Consider the following 12,791-nt stretch of genomic DNA (forward strand, 5'->3'; position numbering starts at 1 on the left):
GCTAGACAGTATTTCTGCCATTCAAGTTGATGAGATCAAATGTTAATTTTACAGTCTCATTCAAAGAACTCTAATAGAGAGAGAAACATACACTTTATCTTCAGTGCTATGGTTTTGTCTACTTTTATAAGTTAATGGGTAAGTGTGTCACCATCTGAATTGCTGACTTGGCCATACTACCAGTCCCCAGAAATCTCTTCTGGTTTGCACAGGAGGTATTAAGGACTGCACTAGTATAGTTTAGAGAAGTTCAGCAAGAACTACATGTGTAGGCTCTGGACAAGGAAGCAAAGAGGCCTTTAACCCCCCAAGGAGTCGTGACCAGATGTGTGGGTCAGCACATTTCCTTGAAGCTACTTCCCAGCAGGCACAGGATTTCCTCAGAGACTCTTTAGAATTGTAGAAGGTTCTAGATCAGTGATTCTCAGCCCGAAGGTTGTGATCCCTTTGGGGTTGCATATCAGATATCCTGCATATCAGATATTTACATTACAATTCATAATAGTAGCAAAATTACAGCAATGAAGTAGCAAAATAATAATTTTATGGTTGGGGTCACCATCACATGAGGAACTGTGTTAGAGGGTGGACCATTAGGGAAGTTGAGAACCACTTTGAGCCACCTGTTTCAAAGCTGTGGGTTGACATCTCTGTACCGCTGTTCTCCTTGGACCCTCATCCTGGCCCCACAACTCCTAACATTTGTTTATACCCCTGCTGCCCATCTCAAATCTCTCACACCTGAAATACAGAGTGATGTCTCTTTCTCTGTCTACACTTTGTCTGCATCAGAAATGAACACACGAGCACCAGACCATGGCACAGTCCTATTCTAGATATCCACCACAGTGCCATCACAGCTGAAATACAGATATTTGATCTGGCCAAAATTTTATGTTCTCCATTCAGCTTTGCAATAGTTGCGGTCATACGAGTGGGTCTCGTCATTGGACCTGCTGTGAGAAGACCTGAGGGAGGATTTCAGGACCAAAGCACTCAAGGCCTTTTCAGGCCAGCTCCACACTAGCACCCACGACAAGGCTAAGACGCTACTGCTACTTACCAGACAGTAGTGCTCCCACCAGCCTGACTCTGTCCACCCCCGGGATGCACAGAGCCACTTTGTCCATCTACGCTGAGCATGTAACAGGAGGAAGAAGGAATCTTTTATTAGGTGAAAACTGCTGGAAGATTGATTAAAGTTTCTTCCCAGCTGACCCGAGGCCAACCTGATGGTCTCAGAGGTAAGTCCTACTTCAAAACCGAAAAGCCCACCCCCAAAACATACCTGTAACAAGTGTACATGCATTTACATGAGCTTGCATGTATGTGGGTGCACATGTGGGTGCAGGTTCATGTGTGTGCATGTGTGGAGGACTGAAGTTGACACCCAGTGTCCACCTTGATCACTCTCTACCTTGAATACTGAGGTAAGGCCTCTCACTGAACCCATAGCAGGCACTTTAAGCTACTCAAATTGTCCATTTTGCTCTGGAGATCCCATCTCCATATTTCTCACACAGGGATTCCGGAGCCAGGTGCCATGTCTACCTGGATTTTTACATGGGTTTTGGAGCTCTGAACTCCAACCTTTGCTCTTGCAGAGGACCTTGGTTTGGTTCCCAGCAAATATATGATGACTCACAAGCATTTCTAACTTCAGTTCCAGGGGATCTGATGCCTTATTCTGTCTCCATAGGCACTGTCATGCATGTGGTGCACATACATAGATACAAAATAACTGTACACTTAGATAATTAAATCTAAAAGTAAAAGCATTTAAAAAAAAAAAAAGATCGTAAGAGCCAGAGGACCAGAACATCTGTTATCAGAAAGTATCTCTTATAAATGTCAGGGAACTGCACCCATGAAGGCTCAGTGGTTACCTAAATATCATGTCAACATCAGCTGACATCTAAAACAGATTGGGAAAGTCTCCCCTAAATGAAGAGCTAGAGATAACTAATGACTGCCAAGAGAAAAGAATCAGTCTGCTCTGGGGATGATCCCTCTGAAACATTATCCAACCCGAATTGTCAGCCCTAAAATATATACATGTGAGGAACACAAAATGGACTTAAAGATTGTGTGTGTGTGTGTGTGTGTGTGTGTGCGTGTGCGCGCGCGCGCGCGCGCGCGCGCACGCTTGTAACAGTAACAGCTGAAGAAAAAGAGATAAATCTGAGAGTGGGTTGGAGGAGACAAAGGAGAAATTGGAGGGAGGGAGGGTGAGGTTAGAATGGAAATGATGTAAATACAATACTCAAGTATAAAATTCTCAAAAAAATAGTAATTTTTAAAAATGCTATGTAGATTCATGATCATTTCAAATGCGTTTTTGACACGTCCCTGTTTGTTTAGTTACTTATGTGCAATTTATCACATTTGGTACAATGTGGGAGCTCTAGAAGTTAAGGGTTTTTTTTGAGTCAATACTACTTTACAGCAGACTCAAACAGGTCAAACAGTAATTAATGACTCATGGCCATTCTTAATGAATCCCACTCACTATCTCACACTGAATGACTCTGGTTACTCTCTACATAGGGTATGGTGTTCATATAAAAGATACAGATTATTAAAGCAGATCACCAATTAAAACCCTCTAATGCCATACTGTAGGAATTTGAAGAGAAAATCCATACTATAAATACAAGGACTACATGACCTCATTTTCATGAATCAAATCAGTTTCATTATTTATTAATTTTATTTTATGTGTGGATGTTTTGCCTGCGTGTATGTCTGTGTATCACATGCATGCAGTGCCTGAGGAGGCCAGAAGAGGGAGTCAGATCTCCCTCTAGAACTGGAGTTACAGAAGGTTGTGAGCTGCTATATATGGGTGCTGGGAATTAAATTCAGGACCTCTGCAAGAGCGGTTAGTGCTCTTAATAGCAGAGCCATTCCGTTGGCTCCTCCCTCCCAGTTCAGTTTTTAGCTGTTGCCATAGATTAGCAGTTGGAAACATCCTCTTTCGTGAAATACACTGCCAATTAAAAAGCAAAGACAGCAAGAGTGTTTCCAGACAAGATAGAAAATACCAAATATTGCACAAGACATACCTATAGTAACATTTTTGTTTGTTTATCCAAAACCCGCTATCTTAAATAAACACATCGTAGGGTGTCGTTATATGAATATACTTTGCTCAAGTTCTGTTGTTCTTTACGTGCCTTTACCAACCATACTCGTTCTCTCCTCTGGACTCTACATCTGCCCATGCCTGTCCCTGTGTCTCATTTAGTCTTCTGTACCCAGGTGGCTCCTTTTGATCAGCCAAGTGTCAGCAGGTATCTGTTCAGAAAACTATCCCATGAACACTACAGCAAAAGAAGTCCCTCCCCTCTTTCTATACCCAACTTAAATATCAGCATATCTTTCCATTGCTATCTTTCTCTCTCAGTTCCAGATATATACCACATGAGACTCATAGACTTTCTCGCCCACTGTTGGGTAATATAATCATACCAAGAGCATCCTTGAAGTATGGCTGATGCTTAAATAACTGTTGGGTACTAACTGAGTATCAAGATACCTTGTGTCTAAGTTGGGGACATGGCTCAGTGGTTAAGAGCACTTGATGCTTTTGCAGAGGATCCAGGTTCATTTCCCAGCATCCACATAATGGCTCACAATTGTCTGTAACTCCAGTTCCATGGGATACGGCACTATCTTTTATTTTCTGCAGGTACTACAAGTACATGTGCATACATGCTGGTAAAACACTCATAAGCATTAAGTACAAATAAATTCTTTAAAACCTTTACAACAAATACAGTGTCTGATGTTTCTTGAGATCGGAGAATATGTATAAGCTTTTTCTATAGGGAAAAGGCCACATTTCTTTAAGAAGACTTTAGGGGTTGGGGAGATGGCTTACGCAGTAAGGTTCTTATTGTAAAAGCATTAGTACCTGAGTGTGGATCCCTAGCACCCACATACAAATCTGGATTGCTGGAGATGCAGCTCAGTTGGTAGAGTGCTTGCCTAGCATGCATCAGGCCACAGGTCCGATCCTTAGCACTGCATAAGCCTGGTATGGTGGTGCACACCTGTAATCCCAGTTCTCAGGGAATAGAGGCAGAAGGATCCTTGGCTACCTAGGGATTTAAAAGACCTAGTAGCATGCTGTATAGAACTCTGATCTAAGTCAAGAGACAGAAGGATCCCTGGGCTCACTGGCTGGCCAGCCCAGTAGAATCAGCGTACCCCAGGTTCAGACACAGACACTGTCTCAAAAATATGGGAGGAAAACAATCAAAGAAGACATTCAACATTGACCTCCACGTGCACACACACACACACACACACACACACACACACACCCTTAGAGTTAAATCTGAGATGCTTTCAAATGTGCAACAGTAGTTGCATATGGTAATGGTTTCATAAACCATGTTAATCAAGGGACCACAAAAATCATTTAATCTCAGAGTTTTCCTCACCACCATCAAGTTCTGATTATATTTACATAGAAATTGACTCATTATCATGCAGCTGATAAACACTGCTAACGGGAGAGCCTGCAGACAAATATTTTGCCAGCGAGAATCTCCAATTTCAATTGCTCCAGGAAATCAACATTTTAAAGACTGCCAGAGAAAAAGGTGACATTCCTATGTCATCAAATCTCCTTTCCTTGTGGATGTAAAAACTGATAAAGTCAATAAGAATAACACTATTGTTTTTATTATTTGAAACAGAATCTCTCTCTGTAGTCCTAGCTGGTCTAGAACTCACTATGTGAACCAGGGTAACCATGGACTCAGAGATCTTCTTGTTCCTGTCTCCTGAGTGCTGGGACTGAAGGCATGATTCATCACCTTTGGCACTTAAATATACTTTTAGAAATTTAAATGTGTACAAATGTCTGCTGAAAGATTTTATGAAAGTAAAAACTTCAAGTGACTAAGACGAAAATACAGGGCGTCAAGCTGTAAGAACATCGTAAGCAAATTAAGAATAATGAAATGATCCTAGTTTGGTTTATTTAAGAATCATGCTGTTGATGAGCAAGCATGTGAAATTACTCTCTAATTGCATAATGTGCATAAATACATGCACATATTTAATGTAAATAAAATTTTACTTTCTAACCACAGTATAAAGCTAAGGTATGAACTGTGTACTTAAACATTTTCTCTACTGGGGGATTGACTCACACACTAAGTCACAATCCCAGATCCCTAGTAGACATTTTATTTTAGGTTTTTGCTTCTGTTTTGTTTTTCTTTGTTTGTTTGTTTCCTTTTGAGACAGTGCATGGAAGGGGGCCCTTCCCCTGAAGCACAGGGATCCTAGTACTGGTTTCACCCTCAATGAAGAATGATTCTCCCTCTACCAGCAACTGTCAACTGCAAGTAACTCCTGAGTAAAGGGTGGGGTCTGGAGATTACCCCACCTATGCAGGAATCTCGGATGACTTGTTCTTACATAGGCCTTGTGCAGGTAACTGGTCAGTTTGAGATGGGTTTCTCTATGGCATGCAGCAAAAGTGTGTGGTTTCTTCAACAGCAGGATCCTACTATGTAGTGATGGAAGTAACCAAGAATAATGAAAGTAGTCTGAATTATTTTGGAGACCTCTTGGAACTATCCAATCAATAACTCATAGGGAGAAAGTCCATGCCTTGCACTGTGATCTTCATTTAATAACACAAAATTATTAAATTATGGGAGTGACATTGTCTATCTATGCAGGCTAACTCTGTTTGAACTCATTTTTAAGTTTGATTTTGCAATTAGCTTACTAATTTGTGTGTTTCCATGAGGCTGTTTCATACCTCCATAGCTTTAGTTAACTCACCCATTATTCCCTCCTCTATGGCTCTTTCACCCCCATCCTGACTTAATTAATCCTTTAGCCTAAAGTATCCTGTAGTGATATTTCATTTGTGTTTTTAATAAATAAAACTTGTTTGAAGACCAGAGAGTAAAACAGCCAGCCACTGGCTCTTACCTCTACCTTAGTCTGAAATGGTGAACCAGCGTCCAGGAATCTCAGATGGAGACTGTGTCTGAGAGCTGTCTTCTCCCATCTTATAATCCTCTCTAGGGCTGGGATTAAAGGCGTGTACCACTACTGCTTGGTTTCTATGGCAAACTAGTGTGGCTACTGGGATTAAAGGTGTGTGTCATTGTAGCTACTGGGATTACAGGTGTATGTCACCACTGCCTGGTCTATAATGCTGACCAGGTTAGCTGTTTTACTTTCTGATCTTCAGGCAAGTTTTATTTATTAAAATGCAAATGAAATATCTCTACACTCAGGCATATATACAATCTAATCAAGAATACCTGAGTTTGAAGATAGCAAACATTCTAATAATCTCTCTGCTGTAGGAATTCCTACAGCCAGTAGCCTTTAAGTTACCTGCCCACTTGGGCATGGCCTCTTATACTATGGTTGTAATGCTGATGTAAGCATGGGGGTCTCTCTCTCTCTCTCTTCCAGCTGTGGGATTCCGTTGCTGTTCCCCATTTGAGCAGAAGACTGTGACCTGTGATTCTAACCCTAAATAAATAACCCTTCATTATACTCAATTCTGATCTAGTGTGGGATTTCTTTTTAGCATCCTTCTTCATCTGGCGCCCACGTGGATCAGAACTCCACACCTACCAGGTGGACACGCTTAAAAGGCCTAAAAGGTCCAGAGCCCAAAAGTCTCCCACCCCTGCCTGCTTGGATTGCTTTCACCTACTAAGCAGTTTTTTGTGAAACCCCACCATAGTGGAGCTAAGTGCGCACAGTAATTTGGAAATTTCCGAAGTTCACACACATTCCCCCCCCCCCCACTGTTGTGTTTCCTGCCACACGATTATCTGCACAACTTCCAGTTGGTGCTTCCTGCTCCTGAGTTCTGGGTTCCTTGCTCTGTGTATGGAATTGATATAATTGCTTTTAATTTGTCAAGCAAAGCATATATCTCAGTATTTCCAGCACCAAGGTGGAAAACCAAATAGGCTCTGGACTATTCCTGGCGCTACCAGTTGTGCCTCTGGTCATGACTCTGTAACCCTGACACCTGCTGGACAATAAAGATTATTACACCTAAAACAATTTACCAGACCTCATAACACAGGTAAATGTTTTATTAATTAATAAATCAATAAACTCAAAAGTTATATAATTGCAGACAACATTACTATTGCTTTGCTAATACTATGGGTTGTATTCTGAAAGGCTTATATGTTTATTGTGATATATCCATTTATTAGATATTGGGATTCAGTTTTTTTCTTCATGTTATACCTTTAAGAAAATGGTTTGATAACATAGCCAAGAATGAGGCACTTTTAGAAATTATACAGTATTTATAGACTAATAATGAACAGATATCTGACAGGATTAATACCATCAAAAATCAAAGCATACCTGAAAAAATTAATACTATTGAAAAGGGTAACATTAATTTGACAGGCAAAGTTGAATCCATGTCAAAAGGAACTGAGAAATTATCTGAAAGAATTCAGACTGTTGAATTTAACAATCAAAATTTGTTAAAAAGTTATGACAAGTTAGCAGGTAGAGTATCTCTCCAGGAAAGCAATCTGCACACTATCCAAATAATGTCTAAGGATGAGATGTTATCTTTAAAGGAAAAACTTCAGATCTTAGAATCACATGTACAGAATGAGGACCAGAGGCTAGATGCCTCAATAAAATCACTAGAAATATATACAGGCCAGGAGATTCAGGCTTTACAAAAGACAGTAGTCAAAAAGTTTGAAATGATTGAGGAAATTATTGGAGCTGATGAGCAGGAAAAGAAGGTACAAGGACAGGATTTAGCATTGCCAGTAGCTGTCAGAGATGACTTAATCAGGGTTTTAGCTTCCTACCCTGTAATCTATCTGACAAAGCATCAAATTCTAAAGGCCCAAAAGGATCCAAACAAGGTAGAGGGATACCTATAGGAATGAATGATCTAAAAGAAATTAAGCAAGCAGTAGTAACTTATGGTTTGCATTCTGCATTTGTTAGGGAGATGGTAAAGACAAGGGCTTCTAGCAGTAAAGCAACACCACACAACTGGCTTCAGTTAGTTTCAGTAGTCATTGATGATGGGCCTCAACTGATGTGGAAATGTTGTTTCAGGGAAGAGGCAAAAATTTTGAAACAACAGGGAGAAGCAAAAGGACTTGAGACTTCCAAAGATCAAGTTCTTGGTGAGGGCACTTATGCTGACCCACAGGCTCAAGCTCTTTACAATGAACAAATCTTGTCCCTATGCCACAAAGCAGCCTTAAATGTTTGGCACAGGATTCAAGAACTAGGAAAACAAATTGAATCATATACCAGGGTTAAACAGGGTCAGAGAGAACCATTTACTGACTTTTTACAAAGATTAACTAGTCTGTACAAATAGGAGTAACAGACCCAGATGTTAGACAAGTACTTATTGAATCTCTGGCTTTTGAAAATGCCAACTTAAAATTCAAAAAGATATTTGGACCTTTAAAGATTAGATCAGCACCAATGGATGAATGGATACTGCATACAATAAACCTTAAGACATTTGACTATAATACTGAATCTTGGGTAAGAGAAGCAATTTCCAAAAGTATGAGGAGACATCAAAATGACAAACGTTTTAATTATGGTAAACTAGGACATCTGAGAAGGGATTGTAGACAAAGAATTCCTAGAAATAATGTCTCTTCTGAAAATGGCAAAAAAAAAAGGTATCAACCTTCTGGATTATGTAGAAGGTGTGACAAAGGCTGACATTGGACCAATGAAGCAGATCAACAACAGACAAACAAGGCAACCTGATAACATTGGGAAATTCCTTGGTGGGGGCCTCTTGCAGGCCTCACAAGTCAAAAGTGCTCCAGTCATTCCCAGTCACTGCGGAGGACATGTCTCACCAGGAAAATTAAAAAATCCAGAGTTTTCTGTAAAAAACCATACTGTTCTAGATGATGGGATAAACATGGAAGATGAATAAAAAATTCCGATAGGAAATAGGAAACGTATATTCTGGCAGACTTCTATAAATGATCAAAGACCAAAGCTAAGAGTGCATATAAATGGCATTGTAATTGTTGGTTTGATAGACACAGGTGTGGATGTGAGTATCATTACTCCAAAATCTTGGCATCCTGTAACATGAGGGGGCCTGCTTGTTTGTGTTTTCTGTCCTGCCCGATACCCCCAGCTGTTTAGTCCCAGAGAAAAATCACACTGAAATCTCTATAAGTTATAATGCTGATTGGCCCATTAGGTCAGGCTTCTTACTGGCTAACTCTCACATCTTGATTAACCCATTTTTCTGATCTATGTTAGCCATGTGGCTCAGTACCTTTTTCAGTGGGGCAGCTCACATCCTGCTGCTTCAGTGATCTGGGCAGGAGTGGGAGGAATCAACTTCCTCCTCCCCAGAATTCTCCTGCTCTCCTTACATCATTTCCACTTCCTGTCTGGTTTTCCTGCCTACATCTCCTGCCTGGCCAATCAGCTTTTTTTTAAAAACATGATTGACAGAATACAGACAATTCTCCTGCACCACTTCCCCCTCTTTTTTTAAAAAACAAAGGAAAATATCCATAGTCCATTTTTGGGGAATGTGGGTGTAGTATTCCAGGCTACTTCCAGCTGTTTGGGGGCACTGATAATCTTATGGGGACCTAAAGAAAATTTAGAGTTATGATCAAGTCCTGACTGAAGTATCTTATGAGTCTTGATCATCTCAGGCAGCAGTTTTGAACCTGTTCTGGATGAAGAACTCAGACATCTGGGCCATCTGTTCCTACCGGAGATTGCTCAGGTGATCTCCCTTGGTCAAAGATGATTTTTCTTAACTCTGAATAAATCCAGAGCCTCTCGTTTTCTGTGGACACAAAAGCAAAATCTCTTCTCCAAAGTAACATACCTTTTGACTTAAATTTTGAAGCCAAGGTATTTTCAAAATACTTACCTTGGATTAATTCTGCAACATTTATAAGCAAATATCTTTTAGCAGCTGTTACTCCTTCCTGAGCATTTAAACAATTCAAAGAGAGCATAATAGCATACAGTATCAAGATTCTCTGTGTATTTTTCATCTTTATGTGGCTTTATTTTAACCTCTATTTCTTTTATTTTTACTTTTAACTTTTGGCTTTTTGAGACAGGTTCTCTGTATATCTTTATCCTGGAATTCCCTCTGTAAACCAGGCTATCTTTGAACTCCCAGAGATCCATCTGTCTCTGCCTCCCAGGCTACTCGTTCTTTCTTTTTATTTTTTTACTCTGAGAACTATAACCTTTAGCCTGTATATATTTTTAACACAATGTAAACCATTTAGAGGTTTTCTTACTCTTTGAATCTCTCTTAACTGTATATCTCTCTTTTTCTGACCACATGGGTCTTTAATTTGCTAAGGAATATGGAGAAAACAACACTCAAAAGCTCTTAAGGCTTTTCAAGGTCCTTGCCAGGAAGCAAGCTGCAACAGTGTTTCCATAGCCTGGACTGCCTGCTAGAAAGAGTCAGAGTTTTCCCTGGCAGGATGGCCCAGAAAGCCAGCATTTTAAAATAGCGCAGCTTTTTTTCTGCTATGACTGAAAACTGAAATGCTTTACTCTAGTCTTTTCCAAGCTTTCTTCAGGCTTTCTGTGGATGCAGTTATCCACTTGGGCGCCATTCTGTAACATGATGGGCTGTTTGTTTGTTGGGGGTTTCTGTCCTGCCCAGTCTCCCCAGCTGTTTAGTCCCAGAGAAGAATCACACAAAGATTTCTATAAGGTATAAAGCTGATTGGCCCGTTAGGTCAGGCTTCTTACTGACTAACTCTCTCATTTTGATTAACCCATTTTTCTGATCTATTTTAGCCATGTGGCTCAGTACCTTTTTCAGTGGGGCAGCTCACATCTTGCTGCTTCGGTTATCTGGGCAGGAGTGGGAGGAATCAACTTCCTCCTCCCCAGAATTCTCCTGCTCTCCTTGCATCATTTCCACTTCCTGTCTGGTTTTCCCGCCTACATCTCCTGCCTGGCCAATCAGCTTTTATTTAAAACATGATTGACAGAATACAGACAATTCTCCCGCACCAGCTTCCAAATTGGCCTCTTCAAAAGGGAAATGTTCAGTTACTAGGAATTGGAACCCTATCTCAAGTGAAACAAAGCACAAGATGAATTGAATGCATAGGGCCAGAAGGACAGAGAGAAAGGCTGAGGCCATATGTGGCTAATATTTCAGTGAATTTGTGGGATTGTGACCTGCTGCAGCAATGGAATCCCCAGATTAACATTCCTGCAGTCCCAGAAACTCCTAATTTTGGGAAGGATATTATAAGGTACTAAACACAAAGGTCACTAGCCATTCAGGCTGTAGAAGAACACGAAGAAACTAGCAAACCTTTAGAGGTACCATCAACCCTACCTTTAAAATGGTTAACTGAGAAACCAATATGGGTTAAACAGTGGCCATTAACAGAAGACAAACTGGAGGCTTTAGAATAGCTTATACAGGAGCAAATAGATGCTCACCATACTGAAGAATCAATCAGCCCTTGGAATTCTCCTATATTTGTTGTTAAAAAGAAATTTGGAAAATGGAGAATGATGAAAGATCTAAGAGCTGTCAACAAGGTAATTCAACCTATGGGCCGTCAACAATCTGGAATCCCTCTGCCTTCTCTATTACCAAAAAGATGGCCTCTTATAGTTATTGATTTTAAAGATTGTTTATTTACTATACCTTTACAAGAAAAGGACAGAGAAAAGTTTGCCTTCACAAAGCCTACTTATAATTCTCAGCCTACTAGGAGACACCACTGGACCATCCTTCTACAGGGAATGCTCAATAACCCTACCCTGTGCCAATACTTTGTAAGTCAGCTATTGGAAATAATATGTTAAAAATTTCCTAAATCTATAATTTATCATTATATGGATAACACTTTGCTACCTGATTCAAACAATGTTTGAAGAAGTAAAAATGTTTTGCCAAAGTGGGGATTATAAATTGCTCCTAAAAATTAAAGAGAGAAGATTTTGTCAGTTTCCTAAGTTATAAAATAGGTTTACAGAAATGTGGAGGGCCGCAACCACATTCTCCATTACTTTAAGGGGCAGAGGTAGTTGACCTCTGTGACTTCAGGTTGTGGCAGTACACACCTTTAATCCCAATGCCTGGGAGGCAGAGGCATATTGACCTCTGTGACCTCAAGGTGTGGTAGCACACACCTTTAATCCCAATGCCTGGGAGGCAGAGACAGATCTCTGTGAGTTCAAGGTGTTGTAGCACACGCCTTTAATCCCAGCATTGGGGAGGCAGAGACAGTGGGACTATAATGCACATGTGCTTGGTAACTTTCCACTGCTGCGTCCCTGCCTACTCCTGAGGCGTCATCTGGGTTGATGGGCAGCGGACCAATCCAAGAGTGACACGTCCGAAGCGAGGACTGTTTCCTATATAAGGGATGGGTTCCCCTCATTCTGGGTCTCTGCTTTGTAAGCTTAGGCTCTCTCTCTCTCAAGAGGCATTAAAGCTTTTCTGCAGAAGGATCCTAAGTATGCTGCGTAGTTCTTGCTGGCGAGACGGTAGCACGGGACACAGAAATTAGAACACAAAGGCACAAATTAGGAGACTGATTGTGGACTCTTTATGACTTTCAAAGATTGTTAGGAGACATTTCCAGTCTATGACCAACTGTTGGAAAAAACACCTGATCTAACAGTTTGTTTAAACAAAACCTTAGATGGTGACAAAGACTTAAATGATCCCAGAGAACTAACAGCTAAAGCAGAAAAGCAATTGATTGTCATTGAAGAAAAATTACAGGAGGCACATATGGATA

At 40.5% G+C, this 12,791-nt stretch overlaps 1 long non-coding RNA gene across 1 annotated transcript in view; it reads left to right on the forward strand.

Moving 5' to 3' along the window:
- The window catches only part of LOC125403208 (uncharacterized), a 39,900-nt gene extending 33,355 nt beyond the window's left edge, over positions 1–6,545 (forward strand). The window contains exons 2-3 of the long non-coding RNA XR_007232866.3: positions 5,259–5,451; positions 6,457–6,545. This is a non-coding gene — a long non-coding RNA (uncharacterized LOC125403208). The remainder of the gene's footprint in view (positions 1–5,258; positions 5,452–6,456) is intronic.
- The last annotated feature ends 6,246 nt before the right edge of the window (positions 6,546–12,791 follow it).

The sequence above is a fragment of the Myodes glareolus genome, chromosome 3, assembly GCF_982192425.1.
Source record: "Myodes glareolus chromosome 3, mMyoGla1.1, whole genome shotgun sequence".
In the NCBI taxonomy this organism is placed as follows: domain Eukaryota; kingdom Metazoa; phylum Chordata; class Mammalia; order Rodentia; family Cricetidae; genus Myodes; species Myodes glareolus.